We start from the raw sequence: 26,432 nt of genomic DNA, 5'->3' as shown, positions 1-26,432 counted from the left end.
AAAGAGGAACCCTTGTACACTGTTGGTGGGGATGTAAATTGGTGCAGCCACTATGGAAAATAGTATGGAGATTCCTCAAAAAATTAAAAATAGAACTATGATATGATCCAGCAAACCCACTCCTGAGTATATGTCCAAAGGAAATGAAATCAGGATTTCAAAGAGATATCTGTACTCTCATGTTCATTGCAGCATTATTCACAGCAGCCAAACTATGGAAATAACCTAAGTGTCCATCGACAGATGAATGGACAGAGGAGATGTGGTATATATATATATATACACAGTGAAATATTATTCAGCCATGAGAAAGAAGGAAATCCTGACACCATATGGAACATTATACTAAGTAAAATAATCCAGACAGAGAAAGACAAATACTGTATGAGCTCACTTATATGTGGGGGAAAAAAAGGTTGAACTCATAGAAACAGAGAGTAGAATGATAGTTACCAGGAGTTGGAGGTGGGGAAGATGGAGAGATATTGGTCAAAGGGTACAAGCCTTCAGTTATAAGATGAATAAATTCTGGGGCTCTAACATATAGTATGGTGACCATAGTTAATAATACTGTGTTGTATACCTGAAATTTACTAAGAGAGTAGATCTTAAATATTCTCACCACACACACAAAAGATAATTATATGAAGTGATAGATGTGTTAATTAACCTGATTGTGGTAATCATTTCACAGAGTATACATGTATCAAATCATCACATTGTAAGCTTTAACTATATACAATTTTCTTTGTCAATCATGCTTCAATAAATCTAGATGAAAAAAAATAATTTAATAAGATTTCACCTTAAGAACATATGTATATGTATAACTGATTCACTTTGTTATAAAGCAGAAACTAACACACCATTGTAAAGCAATTATACTCCAATAAAGATGTTAAAAAAAAAAAAGATTTCACCTTAAAATAAAAAATGTAAACTGCTCAAACATTTCAAGTTGGGCTTCCCTGGTGGCGCAGTGGTTAAGAATCTGCCTGCCAACGCAGGGGACACGGGTTCGAGCCCTGGTCCGGGAAGATCCCACATGCCGCAGAACTAAGCCCGTGCGCCACAACCACTGAGCCTGTGCTCTAGAGCCCGCGAGCCATAACTACTGAAGCCCGCGTGCCTAGAGCCCGTGCTCTGCAACAAGAGAAGCCACCACAATGAGAAGCCCACGCACCACAACGAAGAGTAGCCCCGGCTCGCCACAACTAGATAAAGCCCGTGTGCATCAACAAAGACCCAATGCAGCCAAAAACAATTTAAAAAATAAAATAAATAAATTTATTAAAAAAAAACATTTCAAGTTGGTTACAAAGCTGTCATTCTACCAAAACAAATCCACCCTCTGGTGACAAACATATAAAACATCAAATATGCAAAGCCATCTTTTTTAACACAAAAATATTCATATAATGGGTCTCTTAAATATTTCTATACTTTATTCTAAAGCTTCCCAAGTTAAAAGACGTTTACCCATCTCAGAAGGCAGTTAAAATACTAGTTAAGTGAAGCTATTTACTAGCAGACACTTGGGGTGGGAGGCTGAGAAATCTTGTTTGAGGCCCTAATGGGCAACACCAAACTTGATATATGATTATGTTAATGATTCCATAACTTCAAGGTGGGGAGATAATTGTATGAAATGATACGATGTCTGGGATTTGCTTTAAAATACTCCAGACAAAAAAAGAAAAAGTTAATACATAAATACTGTATATCTAGGTACATAAATAGGGAGTGATCACCTAGCTGGCTTCCCTGGGTTCAATTTTTATGTTAGTTTTTTTTTCTCCCTAAAGTCTGCAGTTCCTACCCAAGTTGATCAATTTATTGAGTTTTGAAATTTTAAGATATAGAAATGTATACATGTTGCTTAAAAAAGTAAATATATGTAAATGTCTCCGGAGACTCTTAAACTTGATGTTCTATAGTAATGTCTTTTGCATTTAATTTTAAGGTATAGCACCTGATGGAATTGGGCATTTTTCACAATCATAAGACTATATAGCTCTTAAGGATCCTTAAAATTTGATCCAGTTGAATTTTGGATATTTCGCATGGCTTCTTCTGACTCAAGGTCAGAACTTAAAAAGTTCATTCTGGGCTTCCCTGGTGGCGCAGTGGTTGAGAATCTGCCTGCCAATTCAGGGGACACGGGTTCGAGCCCTGGTCTGGGAGGATCCCACATGCCGCGGAGCAACTAGGCCCGTGAGCCACAATTACTGAGCCTGCGCGTCTGGAGCCTGTGCTCCGCAACAAGAGAGGCCGCGATGGTGAGAGGCCTGTGCATGGCGATGAGGAGTGGCCCCCACTTGCCGCAAGTAGAGAAAGCCCTCGCACAGAAACGAAGACCCAACACAGCCATAAATAATAAATAAATAAATAAATAAATAAATATGCTTGTACTTCAAAAAAAAAAAAAAAAGTTCATTCTACTAATATTCCCCTTGAGTCAGAAAATGTCTCCTAACTGCTCTCCTTAACAGTTTCTATATTCTTCATGATACCAATAAAAGAGTTAATACTAACATGATTAACAAGCTCAACAGTAATCCTCAACAGTGCCTAAATTATTGATTCTTTGATTGTATTTCCTTTTCTTTTAGACTGAAAACCTTGATTCCTAAAATAAAACACATCATCGCTATTATGTGTTTTTGCATCAAATACAAGAAAATGTTTTAAAAATACAGTATTAACATGATCAATAATGCTACAGAATAAAGTCCAAAAATAAATAAAGAAGCACTCCTGATCTATTCCTCTGTTGATCACTTCAGACAAATTCACTTAGTATATGAAAAGTGATCTTTATTAAACACTACCAAGTTGTTGGCATTCAGTGCTTGTAGTTGAGTGAGTATTGAAAGGATACGGCAAGAAGAAGAAAAGCAAGGCAGCAACAAAAAGGCTACTGCCAAAGAGAGGTTTTGGAATTCATTTACACAGTAAACATTTATTGAGCACTTACAATGTGCTAAACTCACTGGGGATACAAAGATTAGTGGGACTTTGTTGCTATCACTATGGATTTACAGTCTAATGGGGATGATATTGTATAAACAGAAATATTACATTCCAGTGTAGTAACTGCCATTACAGAGAGGTGAACAGAATGCTATAGGAACATAGAGGGCAGAGCAATCATTTATGTGTAATACACATTGTCTGAAGCACAGTGGTTAAAGGTTCAGCCTTTGAAGGCCTGTATTTAAATCCCACAATTTACAAGATGGAAAAGTTATTTAACTCCTCTAAATCTCAGGGGTTTTTAATCTATAAAATGATAATAATATCACAGTATTTTTTAAAATATTTATTTATTTATTTAGGCTGTGCCAGGTCTTAGTTGCAGCACATGGGATCTTCGTTGCAGCATGGGGGCTTCTTAGTTGCGGAATGCCAACTCTTAATTGTGGCATGTGAACTCTTAGTTGCGGCATGCAGACTTCTTAGTTGCAGCATGTGGGATCTTCATTGCAGCATGGGAGCTTCTTAGTTGCAGCATGCCAACTCTTAGTTGCAGCATGCAAACTCAGTTGCGGCACACAGACTTCTTAGTTGTGGCACGCGGACTTCTTAGTTGCAGCACACGGACTCTTAGTTGCGGCATGCATGTGGGATCTAGTTCCCCGACCAGGGATTGAACCCCTGCATTGGGAGCGCAGAGTCTTACCACTGGACCACCAGGGAAGTCCCATATGACAGTATTGATTGAGGATTAAAATAAGCTAATGAACATAAATTTCTTAGTAAAACTGCTCAATAAAATGATAGCTAGTTTGTGTTTCCTGAGAAGACATATACACATTTTTTCCCTGAGAGTTAGAAGGTTACAGTGTGTACAAATGCATGGAGGTAAGAGCATGTATGCAGGGATTTGAAATTCTGTATGGCTGAAGGTGAAGTGTTAGGTTGAAGCATGAAATCTGTCATTCAGTCATGCTATAGGTATTTATTGCAGATTGTCTACATGTCAGACATGTGGAAGATGCTGTAGGGAAAAAAGCAAATTCCCCTTCTTAGACACCTAGGACATTGTGAGGTGAGGAAGAAAGAGAAGGACGTTCTAAGAGGGAATACAATGTGTTAAGACATGGGGACATAAAAGGGCCTGGTGTGTTTGTGGAATGGTGAGAAGCTTCATAGCTGGAGTTGGTGGTGGGGTAGAAAGTGAGGCTCATAAGGTAGACTGGATCCTAATATGCTAGACCAAGGAGTTTGGATTTTATCCTGTAGGAATTTGGAAGTCAAAAGAGTGGTTTTTGTTTTGTTTTATAAAGATCATTTTGAAAGCAGTGTGGAAGCTGAACTGGTCTGGAGTGGGGAGGGAATGGTGACAGGACTAGTTAGCAGGTGTTGTAGTAAGTAGTCCAAACTAATGTTATAAGAGCCTGAACCCAGATTGTGGCAGTGCAGGCCAGGTTTGGCAGAATTATATTTCTGAGGTAGAATCAATAGAATTGCATGCTGCTTGATTGAATATGCAGGGTTAGGAAGAAGAGGTAGTTAGGGCAAAAGCAAAGGTTTCTAGTTTGGGAACCTGGTTTGTGATTGAGAATGAGAATATAATTAAGGAATCCAATATATCGTGGAAGATTGGGGCAGTAGAGAACACAAGTCTGATTTCAGACCAGTGGAGCTTAAGGTACCCTTGTAGTCTATAGGTAGAGGTGTTTATAAGTAATTTGGAAAGCTTAAGCAGGAATTTGGGGCTAGTATTAAAAAGTTGGGGATCTATCACTGTATAGTTGACAGTTGAAGCTGTGTAAGCAGATGAACTTCTTAACCCCAATGAGTAAGGATTGGACAGAAGAGGAGCGTCTGACAAAGGCAAGAAAGAAGAATGAGGAGACGGTAGTGTCCCAGAAGCCAAGAAGAAGAACTTTTGAGAAATAAAGACAATAAATAGCTTTAGGCAATGTGACTACAAGCCAGTGAATTCAGCAACCAGGAGGCTTTCCTTTATAGTTTTATGGAATCTTGGCAGAAGCCAGACTGTAGTGAATTGAATGAATGGAAAAGGAGAAAGTACTGACAGTGGATGTAGACTAATCCTTCCAGAAATCTGGCTATGAATGGAAGGAGGGAGAAAGGATAGGAGTTTGTAATGAAATAGGGTGGATATAAGTGTTTTTAGTTTGTTTCGAGTGGAGAAAGTTAAGTATGTCTGTAGGTAGACAAGAAAATGTTCCATAAAAAAAAAGAAAATGTTAAAAATAGAGGTGAAAGGGGAAAATTGATAGAGACAGAGTCTAGAGAGACAGTCTTCCTTACAGAATCTTCTAGTGACCACCACATATAAGTTGGCTTACGATGCTCAGAGTGTGGAACAAAACCAGAGAAGAGGCAAGAGGGAGAGAGACACAAGAGAACAAAAGCTTGGACTCCTGTTCATAACTTCCTTTTATATTCTAGAGAATACTTATCGTAGAGTACAATCAGTCTCTCTCTGGGTCTGATCTACCGTGTTACTTTGTCCTAGAAGATTTTGTTCACTCCCTTAGTTGAAAAAGCTACTAGAAAATGCAACTCAGTTCAATTACTATTAAATGAACTGTCTCTGGACTTCCCTGGTGACGCAGTGGTTAAGAATCCACCTGCCAATGCAGGGGACAAGGGTTCGAGCCCTGGTCCGGGAAGATCCCACATGCCACAGAGCAACTAAGCCTGTGCGCCACAACTACTGAGCCTGCGCTCTGGAGCCCGTGAGCCACAACTACTGAGCCCATGTGCCACAACTACTGAAGCCCGCGTACCTAGAGCCCATACTCCGCAACAAGAGAAGCCACCTTAATGAGAGGCCTGCGCACCGCAACGAAGAGTAGCCCCAGCTCGCTACAACTAAAAAGAAAGCCCGCGCGCAGCAACTAAGACCCAACGCAGCCATAAATAAATAAGTAAATTTTAAAAAATAAAAGAAATGCAAAAAAAAAATGAACTGTCTCTCTGTTAATTGTTTTCTCCAGCTTTATTGAGATATAACTGACATATAACATTGTATAAGTTTAAGGTGTACAATGTGTTGATTTTATACACTTACATATTGCAAAATGATTACCACCAGCCACATAATTACCATTTCTTTCTTGTGGTGAGAATATTTAAGATCTACTGTTAACAACTTTAAAGTATATAATACAATATTATTAATTATAATCACAATGCTGTACATTAGATACCCATAATTTATTGATCTTATAACTGGAATTATGTACCCTTTGAACATCTCTCCTTCTCCACTCCCCAGCCCTTGGAAACCACCACTCTGCTCTCTGTTTCTATGAGTTCAGCTTTTTTAGATTCCACGTATAAGTGATAGCATACAGTATTTGTCTTTCTCTGTCTGACTTATTTCACTTAGTATAATGCCCTCAAAGTTAATCCATGTTGTTGCAAATGGCAGAATTTCTTTCTTTCTTGAGGCTGAATATTCCATCGGATGTATGTACGTGTGTGGGTGTGTCTGTGTGTGTGTGTCTGTGTCTGTGTGTGTATCCCACAACTTTTTTATCCATTCATCTGTCAATAGACACTTAGGTTGTTTCCATATCTTGGCTGTCATGAATAATGCTGCAGTGAACATTGGGGTGCAGGTATCTCTGATATTCTGTTAGTTTTTTGAGGAACCCATACTGTTTTCCATAGAGGCTGTACCAATTTACATTCCCACCAACAGTATATGAGGGTTCCCTTTTCTCCACACCCTCTCCAGCATTTATTGTTTGTAGACTTTTTGATGATAGCCATTCTGACGGGTATGAGGTGATATCTCACTGTAGTTTTGATTTGCATTTCTCTAATAATTAGTGATGTTGTGCATCTTTTCATGTACCTGTTTGCCATCTGTATATCTTCTTTGGAAAACTATCTGTTCAGGTCTTCTGCCCGTTTTTTTAATTCGGTTGCTTGTTTTTTGATATTGAATTGTATGAGCTGTTTATATATTTTTTGATATTAACCCCTTGTTGGTCATATCATTTGCAAATATCCTCTCCCATTCCATAGTTTGTCTTTTCGTTTTGTCAATGGTTTCCTTTGCTGTGCAAAAGCTTTTAAGTTTAATTAAGTTCTGTTTGTTTATTTTTGCTTTGTTTCTTTTGCCTTAGGACACAGATCCAAAAAAATATTCCTGTGATTTATGTCAGAGAGTGTTCTGCCTGTGTTCTCTTCGAGGAGTTTTATGGTTTCCAGGCTCTGGTGGGGTGTGTGTGGAGAGGGACCCCAGTGGCTAGCATCAGCAAATGTGAATACCTATGGAGCAAAGATGGTGAAATCTTTAGAGGGTCTGCAGCGGCTGGATTGGCCTTTAGTTTCTTCAGTGGCAGAATCTGCTGTTTGTCTGAAGGGCAGGTCACTGTGAACTGCGATTGCTGCCACTGCATGACTGTATTGGTAGCCCCTGTTTTTTCCTTATTCCTAGCCATCTCTATATGTCTCAGTTTTGATGGTCTGGGTGGAATGAAACTGAAGTGGGACCTTCATGTGGTGCCCAAAAGGCTGGAAACTGGTCGCTCATCCCACTCTTCCTTTTCTGGTGAGGGGAACCCTCTACCTGAGAAACTCCCTCTTGGTACTGAGCAATGCTTACTTGGGGGATGTGATGATGCAGGCAAAATGAAGCTATCTTTTTTCTCTTCTTGGGCAGTTATTCTCAGGTTTTGTTTTTCTACTGTGTTGCCAAAGTTTCTTAATTGGACTACAGAGCTCTCCCACAGCTGTTTTTGTTCATGGATAGCTGTCTAATTGTTGATCTTTGTTGGGGGATGGAGGCCAGGGTCTCCTATGTCACCATTTTGGTGACGTCCTTAATAAATTTTATTGTTTGGATTTTTTTTATTATAGTAGTTAACATGTTTATTTTAGGAACTTCAGGAAATACAGATAAACAAACAGAAAAGATAAGAGAACTTGGGTACCCTACTCCCCAGAGATAATCAATACTAGCATTTTGGTATATGTTCTTCAAGTCCTTTTTTCTGTGTGTAATAGCTGTGCGTAGAGCCAAACTCCATCTAACCACTTTCACAAGACTTTCATCTGTCAGATTCCAAATGGTCCCAGTTAGGTTTCTACAGTACTTATTTGATAAGCCACACAGTGTATTATGTTAATGTTATTTCTTCTGGGAATCACCAAGGAGTCACATTTTCATTTTCCATACATTCTAGATTTGAAAGCATATCACTAACCATCTGTTATAGGGATTCTAGTTTTTTTGTTCCTTCTTGCTACTGGACATGATTGTCTTATAATTCTCACTGGGAATTGATTAGTGTATAGATATTGCCAGGTAAAATAATTAGTGCTATAATGAGTATGTTGGAAGCTAAAAACTTGGAAAAAGAATTACTTACTGAAATTTTAATAAGAATTGTCATCTAAGAAATGAGATTAGCCATCTGTAGAAGTGGTTTACAAGTGTGTTATTAATGGAAACATAGGAAACAATCAAATTAATCAAGATACAGCTTTAGAACTGGGAGGTAACTAAAGAAAGCATTTCTACAAGCAATTTTTATAGGCTTTTAAGATTACAACAGTATTTCTACATGTCTTTTAGTTTTTCTACAGCAGAAACTATGTAGAAGTACTTCCTTGTCCGTATTACAGATCTGTCTCATTTTTCCCTTTTTTATTATGGTAAAATGTACATAGCCTAAAATTTACCCTTTTAATCATTTTTCAGTGTACAGTTCAGTGGCATTAATTACATTCACATTTTGTATAACCATCACCTCTATTCATTTCCAGAACTTTTTTATCATCCCAAGCTGAAACTCTGTACCCATTAAACAATAACTCTCCATTCCTCCCTCAGCCCCTGGGAACCACTATTCTCCTTTCTGTCTCCATGAATTTAACAACTCTAGGTACCTCATGTAAGTGGAATCATACAATATTTGTCTCTTTGTGTCTGGCTTATTTCACTTAGCATTCTGTCTTTAGGGTTCACCCATGTTGTAGCGTGTTCAGAATTTCCTTCCTTTTTAAGTTTGAATAATATTCCATTGTATATATATATACCACATTTTGTTTATCCATTCATATGTTGATGGTCATTTGTGTTGTTTTCACCTTTTGGCTATTGTGAGTAGTGCTGCTATGAACACAGGTATACAAATATCTGTTCGAGTTCCTGTTTTCAGTTCTTTTTGGGTATATACCTAGATGTGGAATTGGTGACTCATATGGTAATTCTATGTTTAATATTTTGTGAAACCTCTATACTGCACCATTTTACATTCCCACCAACAATGCACAAGGGTTCCAGTTTCTCCACATCCTCACTAAGACTTATTATTATCTTCTGATTTTTTAAAATAATAGCCATCCTAATATCCTAATGGGTATGAAGTGGTATCTCACTGTGGTTTTGATGTGCATTTCCCTAATGATTAGTGATGTTGAGCATCTTTTCATGTGTTTTTTGGCCATTTGTATATCTTCTTTGGAGAAATGTCTATTCAAGTCTTTTGCCTATTTTTAAATTAGATTGGTTTTGTTGTTATCTTTTGAAGGATAAATTTGCTGGATACAGAATTCTAGGTTGGGTTTTTTCTTTCAACACTTTAAATATTTCACTGCACTCTCTTCTTGCTTGCATGGTTTTTGAAGAGAAGTCTGATGTAATTCTATCCTTGTACCTCTAGGTAAGGTGTTTTTTAAGCCTGACTTCTTTAAAGATCTTGTCTTTTTTTTTTTTTTAAAGATTCACGTGGCTGGGATTTATTTATTTATTTATCTATCTATTTATTTATTTATGGCTGTGTTGGGTCCCCGCTTCCGCGCGAGGGCTTCCTCCAGCTGCGGCGAGCGGGGGCCACTCCTCATCGCGGTGCGCGGGCCTCTCACCATCGCAGCCTCTCTTGCTGCGGAGCACAGGCTCCAGACACGCAGGCTCAGTAGCCGTGGCCCACGGGCGTAGCTGCTCCATGGCATGTGGGATCCTCCCAGACCATGGCTCAAACCCGTGTCCCCTGCATTGGCAGGCAGACTCCCAACCACTGTGCCACCAGGGAAGCCCAAGATCTTGTCTTTGATGTTCTGTAATTTGAATATGATTTGCCTGTGTAGATTCTTTTTTTTTTTTTTTTGGTATTTATCCTGCTTGGTGTTCTCTGAGCTTCCTGGATCTGTGGTTTGTTATCTGTCACTAATTTTGGAAAATTCTCAGCCATTATTAGTTCAAATATTTCCTCTGTTCCTTTCCTTCTTTCTTCTCTTTCTGGTATTCCCTTTATGCATATATTACACCTTTCGTAATTGTTTCACAATTATTGCATATTCCATCTTTTTCATTTTTTCCTTTTTGCATTCCATTTTTAGAAGTTTCTATTTACATATCTTCAAACTCACTGATTCTTTTTTTAATTTATTTTTTATTGAAATATAGTTGATTTACAATGTTGTGTTAATTACTGCTGTACAGCAAACTAACTCAGTTATACATATATATATATATATATATATATATATATATATATATACATTCTTTTTAATATTCTTTTCCATTATGGTTTATCACAGGATATTGAATATAGTTTCCTGTGCTATACAGTAGGACCTTGTTGTTTATCCATTCTGTATATACCACAAACTCACTGATTCTTTCCTCATTTATATCTCATCTACTGATGTGCCCATAGAAGACATTCTTCATTTCTGTTATAGCGGTTTTTATTTCTATCATTATTTTTTGGTTCTTTCTTAGAGTTTCCATGTCTCTGCTTACATTACACATCTGTTCTTGTATGTTGTCCAGTTTCTCCAAGAGAGCCCTTAGCATATAGTTATTTTAAATTCCTGTTCTGGTAATTCCAAAATCTCTGCCATATCTGAGTCTGGTTCTGATGCTTGCTCTGTCTCTTTATACTGTGTTTTTTGCCTTTTAGTATGCCTTGTAATGTGTTGTTGAAGGGTAGACATATGATGTACTGGGTAAAAGGAACTCAGGTAAATTGGCATGTAGTGTGAGATTTTATGTTTATTTGGCTAGGAGTTAGGCTGAGTTTACTGTTTGCTGTAGCTGTGTCAGAGGTAAAATTTCCTACAGTGTCTGTTTTTTTGTCTCCCCTGTCATCTTTGAGTTTCCCTAGAGAGTCCTTAAATAAGGTCTGAGATGTGCTGTTCTTTCCATTGTAATTCCCTGCTTTATACAGGAGTCTTACTGATGTGGTGGTATGATATCAGAAGATGGGAAGGATTCTATATTCCTATTTCCTGGGCTGTAATCTTTATAAGTGCTTTTTCATTCCACACCCCCACCCCTTCTTAGGTGAAACAGGAAAGCTAGAGGGGGCTGGATTGGGTATTTCTATTCCTCCAGATCAGCTAGGCTCTGGTAGAACCCAAGGTGGAATCTAATCATCTGAAATGTTGGTGACTCCAACTTTAGAAATAATGAATACTGGACTTCCCTGGTGGCACAGTGGTTAAGAATCCACCTGCCAATGCAGGGGACACGAGTTCGATCCCTGGTCCAGGAAGATCCCACATGCCGTGGAGCAACTAAGCCCATGTGCCACAACTACTGAAGCCCACGTGCCTAAAGCCCACGAGCCACAACTGAGCCCACGTGCCACAACTACTGAAGCCCATGTGCCTAGAGCCGTGCTCTGCAACAAGAGAAGCCACCACAATGAGAAGCCCACGCACCACAACGAAGAGTAGCCCCCGCTCGCCACAACTAGAGAAAGCCCTCACGCAGCAATGAAGACCCAACGCAGCCAAAAATAAATAAATAAATTTATTTTAAAAACTAATAAAATAAAAATTAAAAAAATAAAATGATAAGCATCTTCTAAAATATTGGATATTAATGCTTAGTGAGCTCTCAGATTTGTAGTTCTACGTCTGCCGTGTACCTTTACATTTTCTATAGGGAGCCATTCCCCAACCCCCAACCCCTGTCCACGCATTTGCTTAATCCTGTCTGGCTTTCAGAATCAAGTGGCTAAAGGAAGAAAAGCTTAGTAAAGGGACTTAGGTTCCCTTTTTTTCTACTGCTTCTTTATTGGCACCATTTCCTACTCCCCAAACAATAACTAAAAAAGCAAAAACTAATTTTCCATAAAAACCCTTTTATATTAACAGTTTTATGGCAGGTCAATGCCATGTTGCCTATTCTTGGATTGTGGGGACTGTATCTGTGGGGTTTCCCAAGACAAGGAGCCCCTAGAAAGCTGGAAACATCAACCCAATTATGCACTTAATTCCTCTGTCAAGGTGCTGTAACCAAAGACCACACAGAGATGGTAAACCATAAGGGTTATATTTAGTATGAAAGGAAGAACAGGCATATAGAGGGATTGCTCCAAGACTGTCACTTCGGGAACCTGCGGCCTTTCCCCAGTTCTCTCTGCCTGCCCAGTCAGTATTACTACAGGAAGTGGGGCTATTGTTAGGGATGACCTTAAGTGAAAGTGCTTAAATGTTTTCTGTGTGAGGTTTGTATGATGAGAGTCAATCTTAGTTCTCTCTCTCCTGTCTTGCCTGTCTCTCTGTCCCCCACCACCACTAACAACTTTTACAACTACTGTGATTTATCTAGAAGTGAAATACCAGTCTAGAGAGCTCCAAAGTCAACATGGAAATGAAACCTCAGCAGAGCAATGTCCATTCTGTTACCTCCTGTCCAGGGCACTTTTTGCTACCCAGAGGTAGGCTGAGGCCAAAATTCTTGGTGGGTTTAACTCACCCCAGATAGTCAGAAACCAGATAGACAGGGAAGATAGGAAGGAAGGCTTGGTCCACAGAAACTGAAACGGCTCGACATTATAGTCAACTTAGTGCCGGTTGGCCCCACCTTAAACCCTTCTAATCTCTTCTGTTCCTATCCCTGAAACCTTTATGACTCTGGCCTTTGTGTTCTTTTCTAGGTGACCAGGGTGATATTTAAAAGAAGACAGGAAGCTATAGTAACATGCAAAGCAGATTTGGAATTAGGGAATGTTCTCCTTGGCTCCAGGTTCCAGACTTCAATTTTTTCATTCAACTTAAATTTTATGAGTACTTACTTAGGCCAGGTATTTGGTGAGACTTTGAGATAAGGATTTGGGTAAGATTTAGTCCCTGTCCAGGAAGAGTTCGTAATTTGGTGGGGAACACACAAATATGAACAAATAATTGCCATATTATAAAGTGCAAGTACTAGAATAGACGTGCTATGGGGAGCGCTGTCAGTAAAAAAATCCTCAGCCAGTCTGGTTTTGGGGCCAGACCCAGTCGACTCCTGCTGCTTTCCAGAGCCAATCCAGAAAAAAGAAACTCAGGTGGAGTCTGAAAGCTCATAATGCAAAGGCTGCGGAGCTGGGAAGGGGTAGTAGCTTGCCCACCACCTCCAGAGGCAGCGGGAGGGGGGCGGCTCAAGGAGCTCAGCGGGTGCCTTTACCTGTTTGCTCATTGCTCCTGAGGACCATCAGGGTCTCCTTCATTTCCCTCTAAGGACACCAGAGCTGTTGGAAGGTAAGCTGAGGCATATTAAAATTTGGGGGGGGTTGAGTAAAAACCAATTTGAATTGGGCAGCGCCAAACTGGAGGTGGTTGGGATCGTTCTAACTATAGGAGGTGGGGGGAGAGACTTTTGTGGAGAAAAGGCAAAAGCAAAGTAAGGAAATTATTGATTGGCTATTACTTAAAGTCTAGTTGGCTGTTTGTGATTGGTTGTCCTTATCGCTGTAATTTTGAAACCTTGAGGCGTTTATAGGCTTAGATTCTGGCCTGCTTACATAGGCCACCATGGCATTAAAGCCACATCAGTCTAATGGCCTCCTTATTTAATTAATTTAACAACATATATATAAATATTTATACATGTATCTGTATTAAGCTAAATATGAGTTCATACTAATGTCTCCAATTCATATCTATTACCCTGTGGATCATTTTAGCTTCTTCCCTTTGCTTATCTGTACCCTCCCACTCCAACAGTAAGAAAACTGGCTCCTATAATCCACCATCAGGTACTTAATTGTTCAATTCCAGTATACATGTATAGTGGTTTCAGAATTGCTAGCCTGTACTCTCAGGGGAAACAACTTTATCAACCAGAATAGAGTGCTTATGTACAGTCTCTTTTGCCTATATTCTTAGACACAACTCATTTACAAAGTTACTTAGGTTTGCACCTTTGCCCCCACCCGCTTCAGGAAGGTTCTTTCATACATTTGTAACACAGATTCTTTTTTCATATTCTGCATTCTGACCTTGTATCTCTTGATCTCCTAAATGATTTTTTGTTTTAGTTACATATATTAAGTTTTACTCTTTGTGCTATAAAGTTCTATGGCTTTTGAAAAACGTGTAAAGCATCCACCATTACAATATCATAGAGTATAGTTTCACTGTCCAGAAATATTCCCCTGTGCTTCACCTATTCAACCCTCCTCCTCTTCTCCAAATTCCTGTAAACCAGTGATGTTTTTACTGTCACTATAGTTTTGCCTCTTCTAGAACGTCATATAAATGGAATTATACAGTATGTAGTCTTTTCAGACTGGCTTCTTTCACCTAGAAATATATATTTATGATTCATCCATGTTTTTGCATGGGTTGATAGTCCATTCCCTTTTATCCCTCAATAGTATCCCATTATTTGGATGTACCACAGTTTGTTTATTTAGTCACTTACTGGGGAACATCTTGGTTGCTTCTAGTAATTATGAATAAAGCTGCTATAAACATTCACATCCAAAAAAAAAAAAAAAGATCCTCACAGAAGAAATATTTGAGCTGAATACTGAAGGAAAAGGAAGAGTTTACTAAGGAGAATGAGGAGTGAGAACAGCATGAGGAAGGGCAGAGAGGGATGAAAGAACATGTCATGTTTGGGGGCCATCAGAAAGTTTTCCCTAATTGAAATGGTACATTTATGATGACAAAGTTGGAAAGGTAGGATGGGACTAGATCATAAAGATTCATGGAGTGTGGACTTTATCCTTATAGACCAATGTTTTCCAACTTCACTTATTCATATTCTACCTTCACCATTTTAATTTCTTAAATCTAGGCAATAATATCTTTGAAATCATGAGTTTAATATATTTTCTTAAGAATATTAAAAAAAAGTATGCCTATTAAAATAAAAATGTATTCATTTGTCTCCCAACAGTGATACACTATAACTGTTTAGAAAGATAATTTTGAGAGCGTTATATGAGAGAGAGTGGATGGAGGAGTCAAACAGGGGATTATTTTAAAGGCTATTGAAATACCGAGAGATGATGAAGTTCTGAACTAAAAAAAGCCTTATTGGCAGTGATGGTAGAGAGGGGAAGGGCTTTAAAAGAGATTTAGGAACTAGAATAGACAGGATTTATTAATTAGAGGAAGGTAAGGATATTTATGAACTAAAATCTGGATTTGGTGACTAATTAAGTGGAAGGGTGGAAGATTACAGAAAAGGAAGGATCTAGAATTACTTGCAGGTCTCTTGTCTTGGAAGTGAATGATGGTACCAGTTCACCCAAGCAGAGAACAAGAGCAAAATTAGGTTTGAGGGAAAAAATTTCCCTCGAAAATTTATTTAATTGAAAATTTCTTTTAAGTTACAAATACAGTATGTTCTCACTGTAACAAGTGAAATAAAAAATGCAAGAAGATAAAGTTAAAAATCTACCCTTTCATATCCCCCTCCCCTCCCCTTGTAACATCGAGGGTACCAATTTGTGCAACCTTTCACACCTTCTTCATGTGTGTGTATTTATGCGCACAAATACGATGACCATTTTTTATAAAAATGAGGTCATATTCTCTCTCTCCCTCCCTCTCCCCCCTCCCCCACCTCCCTCTCTCTCTGCTTTGTGCTTCCCTCCACAGCACCTGCACATCACTCCACAGCGGTAGCAGGCTCGAAGGGGTAGGTAACAGCAAGAACAGGGGGCGAAGAAACACAAGTCAGTAAGAGCCATCCACCGGAGGCAAAACTCATAGCTAGTATCGCACAGGCACAGGTCTGTATAGTCTCCCTCGGGTCCGACATACAGCGATAGAGCATGCTGTCCTCACCACATACAGCTCACCACTTGAAGCAAAGTTCTCATGGAGTCAGGCGTGTCCTGACAGTGGCCCCTCCGGTTTTCCTCATGGTTGAAAGCGTCCTGGCAGTATGCGCACCGCCCACTCGGAGCGTTCCCTGTCCTCCTTCCACCACCGGGACTTGCCCCGGAATGGCTGTGTCTTGATCATGCTGGCCCCGCGCTGATGCCAAAGTCTGAGGAGTCCTCATGGGGGTAATTGTAGTCGTGCTTAAGGACCTTGTTCTTGGCGAAGCGCAGGTACGAGCCCGCGTCTTCCAAGGGGTTCAGGTATTTGTCCCTCGCCGGCGCCGGTAATCCTCGTAATGTGCGTCATCCAGGTCTTCTCCCTGGGTTGATGTGCACGATCTCCTAGTCGTCCAGGAAGCTCACCTGGCAGTAGGGCCTTGCCATCAGCTGTTCCAGGTGATAATGGTCTGTGGGGTGTGGGTCGTGGAGGTGACCCAGGGTATAAATCCTCTGGTGCTCACAGGATATGAGGGAGGAGATTGTCCGAATAAGTTGTTCCTTCTTCTGAGACGAATTATTGATAGAAGAACTGTCTGTAGCTGTTGTAAAAACGTCATTGCAAAGCTCAGCTTCGCTACGGATGGTGGAAGATGATGTTGAGCTTTCTATAAGGTCTTCGATTGCTTTCCTCACTCAAGGCTTCAGACAGTAAGTCAAAACTTACTATTGTTGACCTTCCAATGATGAAAGGTTGGGTTGGCTTTGGTGTAGACCAATTCCTTTCTTAAATAGCATTCCAGTACCACCAGTTTGTCTTTCTGTCGTTCACCATGGATGAGAAAGCCGATTTGTCATCCGGGTGCGTGACCTTACCTATCCCATCTTCCTTCCTGTGGGAACCATCCCCCCGCTGGAGTCATCTGAGGTCATAACCACAGCCTTGACGCGCATAATATAGCTGTCCTCACCCGCGTGTGTTTCTTTGGTCATTTTCCTGTTCACCTACATACCTGTCCTGTGGCGGTGGGCAGCCTTCATTTTCCTGTCCGCTCCCCTTCCCCCTTATTCACATCTTGGAGATCGCCTGATTTGGTTGGGGGGTGGGGTGGCTAGAGCAAGGCGACTGAAGCGCCTGGGCAGGGGTGCATAGGCAAGGTGGCGGGGGCGGGGACTGAGCACCATGGGGCCAGGGGGTGGAGGCCGGCAGGGGCTCTGGGGACTTGGGAGCGGGTAGAGCGGAGAAGGGAGCGATTTGGGTGGAAAAACAAGCGTGCTGCTGAGAGCCGGGGAGTGCTGAGAGAAGAAGGAGAGGGCCAGCTGCCGGAGGGGGCTCAGTCCCGGGTTGCCCCCCTCCCCCACCCAGGCCAGACCAATCACGGTTTTGGGGGAGCTGCGCCTGTGAGGCGCTGCAGGGTACCCCACTGAGCTACATCTCTCCACTCCACCGATTTACTCCATATTGGATTCTTACCATCGTCAAGAGGAGGAGCTTCCCTTTTTTTTTTTTTTAACATCTTTATTGGAGTATAATTGCTTTACATTGCTGTGTTAGTTGCTGCTGTATAACAAAGTGAGTCAGCTATACGTATACGTATATCCCCATATCCCCTCCCTCTTGTGTCTCCCTCCCACCCTCCCTATCCCACCCCTCTAGGTGGTCACAGAGCACTGAGCTGATCTCCCTGTGCTATGCGGCTGCTTCCCACTAGCTATCTATTTTACATTTGGTAGTATTTTTAAGTCCATGCCACTCTCTCACTTCGTCCCAGCTTACCCTTACCCCTCCCCCTCAAGTCCATTCTCTACATCTGCGTCTTTATTCTTGTCCTGCCCCTAGGTTCTTCAGAACCTTTTTTTTTTTTTAGATTCCATATATATGTGTTAGCATACGGTATTTGTTTTTCTCTTTCTGACTTACTTCACTCTGTATGACAGACTCTAGGTCCATCCACCTCACGACAAATAACTCAATTTCGTTTCTTTTTATGGCTGAGTAATATTCCATTGTATATATGTGCCACATCTTCTGTATCCATTCATTTGCTGATGGACACTTAGGTTGCTTCCATATCCTGGCTATAGTAAATAGAGCTGCAATGAACATTTTGGTACATGACTCTTTTTGAATTATGGTTTTCTCAGGGTATATGCCCAGTAGTGGGATTGCTGTGTCGTATGGTAGTTCTATTTTTAGTTTTTTAAGGAACCTCCATACTGTTCTCCATAGTGGCTGTATCAATTTACATTCCCACCAACAGTGCAAGAGGCATTCCTTTTCTCCACACCCTCTCCAGCATTTATTGTTTGTAGATTTTTTGATGATGGCCATTCTGACTGGTGTGAGGTGATACCTCACTGTAGTTTTGACTTGTATTTCTCTACGGATTAGTGATGTTGAGCATCCTTTCATGTGTTTGTTGGCAATCTGTATATCTTCTTTGGATAAATGTCTATTTAGGTCTTCTGCCCATTTTTGGATTGGGTTGTTTATTTTTTTGATATTGAGCTGCATGAGCTACTTGTATATTTTAGAGATTAATCCTTTGTCAGTTGCTTCATTTGCAAATATTTTCTCCCATTCTGAGTGTTGTCTTTTTGTCTTGTTTATAGCCAAAGCAATCTTGAGAAAGAAAAATAGAGCTGGAGGAGTCAGGCTCCCTGACTTCTGACTATACTACAAAGCTACAATAATCAAGACACTATGGTACTGGCACAAAAACAGAAATATAGATCAATGGAACAGGATAGAAAACCCAGAGGTAAACCCACGCACATATGGTCACCTTATCTTTGACAAAGGAGGCAAGAATATACAATGGAGAAAAGACAGCCTCTTCAATAAGTGGTGCTGGGAAAACTGGACAGCTACATGTAAAAGAATGAAATTAGAACACTCCTTAACACCATACACAAAAATAAACTTAAAATGTATTAGAGATCTAAATGTAACGCCAGACACTATCAAACTCTTAGAGGAAAACATAGGCAGAACACTCTGACATAAATCACAGCAAGATCCTTTTTGACCCACCTCCTAGAGAAATAGAAACAAAAACAAAAATAAACAAATGGGACCTAATGAAACCCTTTTCTTATAAGGACACAAGTCATATTATATTAGGGTCCACTCTGATGAGTTCAACGTTACTTGACTACATCTGCAAAGACACTTGCTATAGACTGAATCTTCCTGTTCCCCCAAAATTCATATGTTGAAATCTGATTTCTAATGTAATGGTATTTGGAGGTGGGGGGCCTTGGGGGTGAATAAATTATGAGGGTAGAGTCCTCATGAATGAGAATTAGTGCCCTTTCAAAAGAGACCCCAGAGAGCTCCCTTTGCCCTTTCTGCCATGTGAGAATACAAGAAGTCAGCAGTCTGCAACCTGGAAGAGGGCTCTCCCCAGAATTCAACCATGCTGGCACCCTGATCTCAAACTTCCAGCCACTAGAACTGTGAGAAATAAATTTCTGTTATTTATAAGCTACCCACTCTGTAGTACTTTGCTATAGAAGCCTGAACTAAGACAGCCCTATTTCCAAATAAGGCCACATTCACAGGTACGGGTGTTAGGACTTCAATATATCTTTTTATGGGATACAATTCAACCTATAATAGTAATTATTGATATGTTGAGGCTTGAGTCTGCCATTTTATTATTTATTTTCTGTTTGTTTCCTCTGTTTCCTGTTCTTCTTTCTCTTTTTTTGCTTTCCTGTGCTTGCTTGAACATTTTTAAGGATTCTATCTTGATTTGTTTATAGTATTTTCGAGCACACTGCTTTATATAGTTTTCTTAGTTGTTGCTCTAGGAATTATAATATAAATATGTAACTTATAACAGTCTATTGATATTGGTATTTTACTACTTCAAGTGCAGTAGAGAGACCTTACTTTCATTTAGATCCCTTTACTGTATCCACTTTAAAAATGTATAATTGTCTTAAGTATTTCCTCTACATATACTGAGACACCACATCAGACGGTGTCATAATTTTAGCTTTAACCATCAAACATGGTTTCTTAAGAGGATAGTATACCCCTATTTTTGCCTATTCTGATGTTCTTTCCTTTCTAAAGTTCCAGGCCTCCTTCTTTTATCATTTCCTTTCTGTTTAGAGAACTTCCTTTAGATGTTCTTTAAGGGCAGGTTTGTTAGCAACAAATTCTCTCAGTTTTCCTTTGTATCAGGGATAGTTTTACCAGACATAGAATTTGTGGTTGACAGTTATTTTTTTTGAATAATTATTTTTTAGAGCAGTTTTATGTTTACAGAAAAATTGAGAAGATAGTACGGAGAGTTTCCATATACCCCACATTCAATTTCCCCTATTGTTAACATCTTATATTAGTACATTAGTATGGTACATTTGTTACAATTAATGAAGCAATATTGATACCTTATTATTAAAGTTTATACTTTATCCAAATTTCCTTTGTTTCAACCTAATGTCCTTTATTTGTTTCAGAACCATCCAGGATACCACATTACATTTAGTCATCATGTCTTCTTAGGCTCCTCTTGGCTGTGACAGTTTCTCAGATTTGTATTGCTTTTGATGACCTTGATAGTTTTGAGGATCACTGGACAGCTGTTTCATAGAATATCCTCTGCTGGAATTTGTCTGATGCATAAAAAAACTGGAGTTATGGGTTTTGGGGAGGAAGACCACAGAGGTGAAGTACCATTTTCATTGCATCATATCAAGGGTACATAATATCAAAATGACTTATCACTTTAGATATTCACCTTGAGCACCTGGCTGAGGTGGTGTTTGTCAGGTTTCTCCACAGTAAAGTTACTCTTCTATCCCCCTTCCCATATTGTACTCTTGGAAGTCACTGTGTGCACCCAAACTTGAGTAGAGTTTTGCTCTACCTCCTTGAGAGCAAACTATCTACATAAATTATTTAGAATTTTGATTGGGAGATTTGTCTCTTTTCCCCCATATATGTATGTATGTATGTGTGAATAAATGTATGTTTGTATGTATGTATTTATCCATCCAATCAGTCAATCATTATATCAGTATAGACTCATGGATATTTATTTTATACTTTGGATTATAATCCAATCCTACTTTTTTGTGTTGCTCAAATTGTTCTAGCTTTGGCCATTGGGAGCTCTTTTAGTTGGCTCCCGTGTCCCTTTGACATACCCCTATCATTGTGGGTTTTTTTTCCTTTTGAGCACTTTCTTACTTTCTGGCTCTACAAGATGGTCTAGGCTCATCTTATGTGTTTCCTGCCCTAATCTGACAGTTCTGCTCTTTCTGTGCTTGAAAAATTTTGTGCCACTATCTTCTGGCCTGCATGGTTTCAGGTGAGGAATCTGTTATCATTCAAATTGATGTCCACTTATAAGTAGTGCATCTTTTTTCTTTGGCTGACTTCGGGATTTTTTCTGTCTTTCATTTTCAGAAGTTCAATTATGATGTGTCTTAGCATGGATTTCTTTGTAATTCATCCTTTCTAATAGCTGCATACTATTCTATATGTGGAGATATCACAATTGAAATGTATGCTACAGACATATAATCACTAATACAAAAATATACATATAAAGAATATTTATTGCAGCATTATTGTTAGTGGCAAAAAATGGGAATAGACTGTAAGATCAAAGAGAATGTGTTATTAATTGGGGGGATGTCCTCAGTGCTGTAGGCTGAGGGAATCATATTCCTCAGTTTATAGCATATTGTCATCATTGGCCCATGCAAGATTCCTCCCTTGTTTGTATGTTTTCTTTTAGCCCCATTTTCCACTCCCATGCCCTCTTCACCCCTCACGCAACCATTCCTTAATGTATATCCTTTTGTTTGAATATATTCTTATAAAATGCAATTTGTTATTTTATGTGTGTATTATTTTAATTTACATAAATCATATTGTGTTAGACATTCCAATGTTTTTTTTTCACTCTGCACACTGTTGTAGAAGCCATTCCAATCAGATGCTTGGGATGAACACAAACACACTACTGTATAGAAGATATATAACCAGCAAGGACCTACTGTATAGCACAGGGAACTATACTCAATATTCTGTGATAACCTATATGAGAAAAGAATCTAAAAAAGAATGAATATATGTATATGTATAACTGAATCACTTTGCCGTACACTTGAAACTAACACAACATTGTAAATCAACTATACTCCAATAAAATTAAAAAAAAAGAAAGAAAAAAAAGAATCTAACTGCCGTATAGTACTCCAAGGTATATGTCTACCGTATTTTCCCTATCAGCTTCTCCAGTGATGGACAAGCAGATTACCTCCACCTTCCTGTTAACACAAACAACAGTGTGATGAGCATACTCATACATGCACCCTATGGACTTGTGTGGCAATTTCTTTGGCATATAAGGGATATATATATACATGTATTTCATATTTTAATAGATATTGCCAGATTACTTTCCTGAAAGGTTATAGTAAGTCTTACTTCTACCAGAGGTGTATGAGAGTCCCTGTTATCCCTAATCTTTGCCAACATTGGATGTTATCATTCTCGTGAATTTTTGCCAGCCTTGGTGAGAAACATTGCATTTATTGCTTTAATCTGCATTTTCCTGATTATTAGGTGAGATTGGGCATCTTCTCATATGTTTTTGGCAACTTGAATTTCTTCTGTAAATTGCCTTGTTTAGAATTGAATTCTGAATGTGTTGAGTTTGTCATCTAGGAGCATCTAGATGACCTGTCTAGTAGGCAACTCAAAATATGAGTCTGTAGTTCCAAAGAGAATTAGAGTTGGGAGATAGCAAATTGAGAGTTGACAGTTTATAGATGAGAGCCAAAATCATCTAAATGGGATCTAAATGATAGGATCATCCTTGAAAACAGTGTAAAGTGAGGAAAGAGCTGAACAGAACCCCTGCAAATACATTTAAGCAGCAGATAGAGTCAGGAAGCATGCGAGAAAGAAAAGTCACAGAGGAGGGAGAGAAACAGGAGAGAGTGATGCCAGGGAAGCCAAGGGAGGAGAGATCGTCAAAGAAAAGGAGGTGATCGGCCATGTCCAAGGCTACAGAGAGGCCCAGTGAGATTAGTACTGAAAAGTATCCGTTAGATTTGCAATTAGGGCATTATTTGTCACCTTAGTGAATGTAGTTCCAATAATATGGTGAGGTCAGAAACCAGATTGCAGGGGTTGAGAAGAGACTCAGAGGTAAGGAAGTAGATATAGTGAGAAATAGATGATCCTTTAAAGAAGTTCAGACCTAAAGGGAAGGAGAGAGGGTAGCAGTTAGAGGGATTATAAGGTTTGGGGAGGGCTTCATTTGTTTTAAGAAAAGAGACTTGATCATTTGTACAGGCTGAGAGAAAGAGAGGTTAGAGGCAAGAGGAAGAGAGATTTTCTAAAATGTCCAAAGTGGAACTCCTGATTTCCCTTCCAAATTTGCTTCCCAAAACTTTCCCATCTCAGTAAATGCCACCGCTATCACTTAGTTTCTCAACCCCCAAACCTGGATATGATGCTTGAGTCCTCCCTTTCATCCCTTTCTCTCATTCCATTTCATGAACAAGTGGGAATGCTGGGAGAGCACCTAAATTTTCTAATATTCCAATAACCTTACCTGGTTCATTGAAGCCCTCCCAGAGCAGGATGTAGGAGCCACGCAGGTCAGGGTCAGAAAGAGGGTGAGCTTGCTTTTTATTTCCTGACCACGTTCAAGGGTAATAGTCAATTTTGAGAACAGAGCAGATGCTAGCCTCTTTAGATATTAAGAACAATACTTTCGCTTCAATGCTGTGTTTAGGATTCATGGTGAGAAGCATCAGCAAAATAGCACAAACTTGTGATGTAACTCCTCTTCATAATAGGTATTAATTCTGCTCTTCCTTCTAGTTCTCTGGCAAGGAAGAGAGAGGATTCGGCTCCTGTCTAATAATGAAAGAGAAGGACATGGGTAGGGGCTGAGTGTGAAGGAAATTAGCCTATGTTTGAAAATCTACTCTAGGCCTTAGAACTCACTTGACTTAAATCCTTAACAGCAAGGACTATGTCTGTACCCTCAACACCCAGCACATAGTGTCGGTGCTCAATAAATGTTTGAACCTAAAGAGCTAAGTTACCTCATTTAATCCCTGCAATAACCCTATGAGGTAAATAATTTTACCCACATTGTATAGATTTGGATACAAAGTCTTAGAGAATTTAGTAGCCTGCTCATTATGGGAATGTGCATGTATAAAATGTGGTGCAGTGCAAACGCAGGTCTGTGGTTTGGGGTAAGGGGTGAGGCTGTGGCAAAGAGGGTAGCTCTTTCTGGGCACTGACCTGTTTTGAGCAGGGTTTCTCAGCCTTGACATTTGATACTTGCAGCTGGGTAATTCTTTGTTGTGGGGGGCTGTCCTATGCATATAAGATGTTCACTAGTACCTCTGGCCTCTACCCACTAGATGTCAGTAGCACACCCTCCCACCCCACCACATGGTGACAGTCAAAAATGTCTCCAGACATTGTGGACAGTTAAAATCACCCCTGGATGAGAATCACTGATTTAGAGGCTCACAGAACAGGGCTGGTGCTGCCCAGGAGCCTCTTTATACTCAAAGAGAGGGACTCTTCCCCAGTCTTTTCTCCCTACAAAGTCAGTGGTAGAGAAGCTGAAATGAATACAGGTTGACGTTGGCCAGTTCTAAGTCATAGACCTTTTCTGTGCCCTTTATTCTCCTTCCTCTCTTGTATATTTCTGTTTTTGCCTTCCTTGGGTCCCCCAACCCCACCCCAGCCCTTTCTCCCATTTAGGCTAAAGTTATGCTTTGTATGAGAACCGCACCCCATGGGCACTAGAGTAGCAGTCACTCAGGGTGTTTTTGAAATTTCTGGTAAAATCCAGGCCCTTTCTGCTAACAAACTTTACTCTAGTCCCTGAGGCTGGTTGGCTCTCTCTCCCATGGTCTCCTTTGTCACATGGAGATACCAGTCATATTTGTGAGATTCCATCCATTATTAACAAAATGGTGGAGTCAGATCTATCCGAATCCAAGGCCCATGCTCTTACCTTTACCCCCGTGGTTTTCAAACTTTAGCATGGGTCAGAATTACTTGGAGGTCAAGTTGCCAGATTTTGAAAAAATAATAAAAACCAAACAAACAAACAAAAATAAGACACCCGTTAAATTTTAATCTGAATATAATTATGTACCAAATATTGCAAATATTTATAGGAAAAAAATATTTGTTGTTTATCTGAAATTCAAAATTAACTGGGCCATTTTGTATTTTATCTGGTAACCTTGCCTAGAAGGCTTATTAAAACACAGCTTGGGCTTCCCTGGTGGAGCAGTGGTTAGGAATTCGCCTGCCAATGCAGGGGACACAGGTTCGAGCCCTGGCCCGGGAAGATCCCACATGCTGCAGAGCAACTAAGCCCGTGCGCCACAACTACCGAGCCTGCACTCTAGAGCCCGTGAGCCACAACTACTGAGCCTGCGTGCCACAGCTACTGAAGCCCGTGAGCCTAGAGCCCGTGCTCGGCAACAAGAGAAGCCACTGCAATGAGAAGCCCGCTCACCGCAACAAAGAGTAGCCCCCGCTCACCACAACTAGAGAAAGCCTGTGTGCAACAATGAAGACCCAACACAGCCAAAAAGAAATAAATAAATTAAATAAATTAAAAAAAAAACACAGCTTGCTGGGCCTCACTTCCCAGAGATTCTGAATCTGTAGGCCTGGATGGGGCCTGAGAATTTACGCATGCTGGTCTAGAGACCACTTTTGAGATCCATGGCACATAGGTTAAATGGTGAAAGATAAGAATGTTTCTGTGAAGCTTTTCCCTTTGATCCTCACATCCCACCAAAGCAGAAGGGAAGAAATGGCTAAAACTTAAAGCAGGGTTCTACTTTTTTTTTAAACTACTGAACCACCTGATCAGAAATCCATTTGTGAGGGTATATGAATTTTTATTGATAACAATAGTCTGCTAGCTATTCAAAACTATGAATTTTGAACAATAATACAACAACGTTCTAAAAGTGAGATTAGGAAACTTTATTCATACCATTTACCAAAGCCAAGTGTTAGTCATTGCTCAATTTTGGTTACGTCAATGAGAATGCTTCGTTTTATAAACTGATTCTTGAGAACTATGTGATTATCACAGTCTTTAAAATTTTTTTCTTTAATCACTGCTTTCGCTAATCACAGAAGTAATGTGTGCTCATTAAATTTTAAACAAACAACCTAGAAAGTTGTGACTTTGAAAGAAAAATTCTCTATAATCCTAGTCCCAAAAGAGATAAGCTCTGTTAACTATTTGCTGTACATTTATAGGGGCCCTTTGCATAGTGCTGATATGTATGATTTTATTTATTTTTTAACAAAAATTAAATCATTATGAACTCATGGATTTGAATATATTTGATATCTCGGACTCACCTTGCACATTTCCTGCCCCAAACCTGGAATCAGCCACTTCTTCA

The 26,432-nt window shown here is 39.7% G+C and overlaps 1 protein-coding gene and 1 pseudogene across 2 annotated transcripts in view; one reads left to right on the top strand and one right to left on the bottom strand.

The window, feature by feature from the left end:
• Positions 1–26,432, top strand: part of SNX12 (sorting nexin 12) — a 121,679-nt gene that overhangs the window by 77,999 nt on the left and 17,248 nt on the right. The window lies entirely within an intron of this gene.
• Positions 10,040–17,062, bottom strand: LOC309620324 (sprouty-related, EVH1 domain-containing protein 2 pseudogene; annotated as a pseudogene). Its single transcript has one exon. The product of its transcript is annotated as a sprouty-related, EVH1 domain-containing protein 2 pseudogene (transcript).

This window comes from Balaenoptera borealis (assembly GCF_965194805.1).
Source record: "Balaenoptera borealis genome assembly, chromosome: X".
In the NCBI taxonomy this organism is placed as follows: Eukaryota; Metazoa; Chordata; class Mammalia; order Artiodactyla; family Balaenopteridae; genus Balaenoptera; species Balaenoptera borealis.
This window is presented reverse-complemented; position numbering and strand designations above follow the sequence as displayed.